The sequence below is a fragment of the Solanum verrucosum genome, unplaced genomic scaffold, assembly GCF_900185275.1.
Source record: "Solanum verrucosum unplaced genomic scaffold, falcon-dt-bn FXZP01000157.1, whole genome shotgun sequence".
Classification (NCBI taxonomy): domain Eukaryota; kingdom Viridiplantae; phylum Streptophyta; class Magnoliopsida; order Solanales; family Solanaceae; genus Solanum; species Solanum verrucosum.
The window spans coordinates 1,408,962-1,413,683 of record NW_026020185.1 but is presented as its reverse complement, the minus strand read 5'-3'; positions in this window follow the sequence as shown (position 1 = coordinate 1,413,683).

Genomic DNA, 4,722 nt, shown 5'->3' with positions numbered 1-4,722 from the left:
TTGGCTTTTAGATTTATTTTAACTACATTATTGAACGTTAGTCAAATATTTCCTAATTTTACTTTTACTTGTTGTTTTTGTCTCTCTCAGGTTCTGACTCTAGTGTATGCCAAGTACACGGAGCCAGGGTGAACCACTTACTCCGTACGATCCAGAGTTGAACCAAATTTTGCGAAGAATGAACAATCAAGGAATTCCAATTAATCCTATCGGATTAAATCTTTGTGATGCAGTTGAGTTACAACAGACAAGAGTAGCTGGTGGGGAAAATCGGGGTCTAGCTGAAAATCAATTAGGAGATGCGGTGAGGGTGCATGGTCCACCAGGCCCACAACTACATGACAACTATAGGGGCAACGTCAATATTGCTGACTCTAATGGACCTCTAGTCTTACCCCCTTTGCCTCCGGGGCACAAATTTGTGGTAACCAGTAGCTTAATGCAGATGCTTACAGTGAGGGGCTGTTCTCAGGGTTGCCATCGGAGGACCCACATGCTCACATAGCCAAGATAAGGGTGGTCTGCAAGAGCTGTGTAGGTCGACCAGACTTGGATATGAATGTCATCGGATTGCGAGTGTTCTCTCTATCACTGACAGGCGATGCTGCTATATGGTTCACTGAGCTTCCTTATAACTCAATCTATACATGGAACCAACTGAGAGATGTGTTCTTAGCAAGGTATTATCCAGTGTCCAAGAAGCTCAATCACAAAGATAGGGTAAATAATTTTGTGGAATTACCTGGATAGTCTATGAGCAGCTCATGGGACAGATTCACTTCGTTCATAAGAGGTGTTCTGGATCACCGTATTGATGATGAGTCACTGAAGGAATATTTCTATCGAGGTTAGGATGACAACTATAAAGTAGTGCTTGATACTATTGCTGGAGGATCATATGGTGAGTGCATATATGCGCAGATTGCAGAAAAATTGGAGAAGATCTCTCGCAACAATAAAGCATGGAGCACTAGGAGGTCGGATACTGGGAGAAACACATTTGCCGTTGATGCTACGAATAATCAGTCTGCAGAGAAGATTTGTGAGGAGATGGCTCAAATGAGGACCGAGTTGGGGTTGGTATTGAAGCATGTGATCGGAGGTGCAAAGAAGGTAAATGCTGTCAATTACTTGACTAGAACGCCACCATCAGCTGAAGAGTGTTACTATGAAGAATATTTTTATGCAGTGAATGATCAGACAGGGGGTTTTCGACCTAATGCTCAAGGATCCAACACGGAAAATTGGCGCCAAGGTCAAGGAAACCAAGGTCGGAACTATGGTAATTACAACCGAGAGGGTCAATATGTCTGGGATGGAAACTTCAATCACGACAACAACTACAACCAGAATACTAGGGAAGCTGGAGGCAATCTGGCGCGTATTGAAGATATGATGCATAAGATGATGAGAAGGTTTGATGCAACTGATGCGAATGTGAAGGAGATGAGAAATGACTTGTCTGGTATTGGTCAAAAGGTAGATGCCCATGGAGTGTCAATAAAGCATCTAGAGCAACAGATGACTCAGTTGTCTACTACAATGAATCCACGTCAACCTGGCACTTTTCCTAGCAACACCATCCAGAATCCAAAGAATGATGGTCATTGTATGGAAGTTACTACTCGAGGGGGTAAGCAAACCATATATACATTTATGCCGTCTATGGTGGATGCAGATATTAGAAAAGAAGATGATGTGGTAGAGGTTAGAGAAGTGTCTGAGACGGCGACAGAGCAAGAAGCGGAGATATCTCAGAAAGTGGTCCCCATACCTTGACCTCCACCACCTTTTCCACAAAGGTTAGTGAAGAAGACTGAAGATGGTAAATATCGCAGGTTTATTAGTATGTTGAAGCAGCTTTCTATCAACGTTCCTTTGATAGAAGCTTTGGAGTAAATGCCTGGATATACGAAGTTTATGAAGATATGGTGATAAAGAAAAGGTTTATGAGTTTTGAAGATGATGATAAATTGCAGCATTGTAGCGCTATTGCTACAAGATCTCTTGTGCAAAAGAAGGAAGACCCTGGTCCTTCACGACCCATGTACTATAGGGTTGTTACACTTTGCTAGGCATTGTGTGATCTTGGTGCTAGCATAAACCTCATGACATTGTCTATTTACAAGAAGTTGGGTCTAGGGGACCCAAAGCCCACTACAATGCGGTTACTAATGGCCGATCGAACTGTGAAGAGGCCCATTGGTGTACTCCATGATGTGCTAGTGAAAGTGGAGTCTTTCATTTTTCTGGCAGATTTTGTGATTCTTGACTGTGAGGTTGATTTTGAGGTCCCCATCATACTTGGGAGACCATTTGTTGCCACAGGGCGTGCGTTGGTTGATATGGAAAATGGACAGATGAAGTTCAGACTGAACAATGAAGAAGTAACTTTCAATATTTATAGGTCCATGAAGCAGAGTGGTGAGCTTCAAACAGTATCTGCTATAACTTACAGAGTGGAGAGTGGGACAGAAGTGCAAATTGAAGAGAGACTAGGTGTTGAGGCATTAGAAGCAGTTATAATGAATTTCGATAGTGATGGTATTGAAGAGTATGATGAGTTGGTAGTCACACTCGATAGGTGTGAATATCGGTCCAAACCAAAGACGTATGAGCTAGACATGAAGAATCGCGAGTCCCCACCCGCAAGACCATCCATTGTGGAGGCACTAAAATTGGAGCTTAAGGCTCTACCACCGCATTTGAGGTATGTATACTTAGGAAGAGAGAATACTTTGCCGGTCATCATTGCGGCAGATTTGAATGCGAAACAAGTAGAATGCTTGGTGATTGTGTTAAAGAGGTTCAAGCAAGCTATTGGGTGGACTATTGCAGATATTATTGGGATTCCTCCCGGTATTTGCTCTCACAAAATCCAACTCATGCCAGATCATAGGCCCAGTATCAAGCACCAGAGAAGATTAAATTCACATATGCAAGAGGTAGTTAAAAAGGAGATCATCAAGTGGCTGGATGTGGGAGTTATTTACCCCATTGCAGATAGTAGTTGGGTGTGTCATGTGCAGTGCGTGCCTAAAAAGGGTGGAGATCACCTGATTGGGAACAACCGTTTGAGGTAATGTGTGATGCAAATGGAGTAGCGCTTGGTGTGGTACTAGGACAGAGGAAAGAGAAAATTATTCACCCTATTTACTATGCTAGCAAAGCTCTAAATGTGGCCCTGAAGAATAATACTGTGATCGAACAAGAACTTCTTGCGGTGGTTTTTGCATTCGAGAAATTTTGATCCTACTTGCTTGGTACTAAGGTCATAGTGCATACTGACCATTCTGCATTGAGGTATTTGATGGCGAAAAAGGATGCAAAACCAAGATTGATTTGATGGGTATTGTTGCTGCAAGAGTTTGATTTTGTGGTAAGAGATAGAAAGGGGACCGAAAATCAAGTTGCCGATCACTTGTCCAGATTAGAGGAAGAGGCTATGCTAAAGTTTGGAGATAGGGCTGAAATTAATTATGCTTTTCCAAATGAATAGGTATTGGCTGTTTCTCATGATTTGATTCCTTGGTTCGCAGACTTTGCTAATTATTTGGCAAGCGATATTGTGCCCCCGATTTGTCTTTTCACCAAAGAGAAAAGTTTATGCATGATGTGAAGAAATTCTTTTGGGATGAGCCGTACTTGTATCGTAGTTGTGCTGATGGGAATATTTGTCGTTGTGTGCCCGAGGTTGAGATGTTGAGTGTACTTGAAGCATGCCAGTCATCACCTGTTGGTGGGCATCATAATGGTATTCGGACTGCACATAAGATTTTGCAGTGTGGGTACTACTGGCCTACCATCCACCAAGATGCTCATGATTTCGCCAAGTCTTGTGATCGTTGCCAAAGAGAATGAGGGATTTCAAAGAGGCAAGAGCTCCCTATGAATCCTATATTGGTGATGGAGTTGTTTGATGTATGAGGCATTGATTTTATGGGTCCATTTGTGAGTTCATATGGGATGAAGTATATTCTTGTTGCGGTTGATTATGTATCGAAGTGGGTGGAAGCAGTTGCGCTCCCCAACAATAAAGGTAAAAGTGTCACCGCATTCTTGAAAAAGAATATCTTTTCCAGATTTGGTACACCGAGGGCTATTATTAGCGATGGAGGTTCTCACTTTTGTAATAAGTTGTTCAAGGCACTACTTGAGAAATATGGTGTCCGCCACAATGTAGCCACTCCTTACCATCCACAGACTAGTGGGCAAGTCGAAGTGTCCAATAGAGAAATCAAACAGATTTTGGCAAAGACTGTGAATGCTAATAGAACGGATTGGTCAAGGAAGCTTGATGATGCTCTATGGGCCTATCGCACTGCATACAAGACCCCCATAGGTATGTCTCCTTACCAACTTGTATATAGGAAGTCTTGTCATTTACCGGTAGAGCTAGAGCATAAGGCGATGTGGGCAATGAAGAAGCTAAATTTGGATTGGGGCGCCGCATCTAATCAAAGAATGAATGACTTGAATGCTTGATGAGTTTCGCCTAAAAGCTTATGAAAGTTTAGCCTTGTACAAAGAGAAGATAAAGCGGTATCATGATCAAAGAATTGAAAAGCGTGAATTTGTGGTTGGTGATCTTGTGCTTCTATTCAACTCTAGGTTGCGCTTGTTTCCAAGCAAACTCAAGTCCAAATGGACTGGGCCATTTTTGCTCATAAAAGTGCTCCCCCATGGAGCGGTTGAGCTTGAGAATAGTGAAGGAACAAGGTT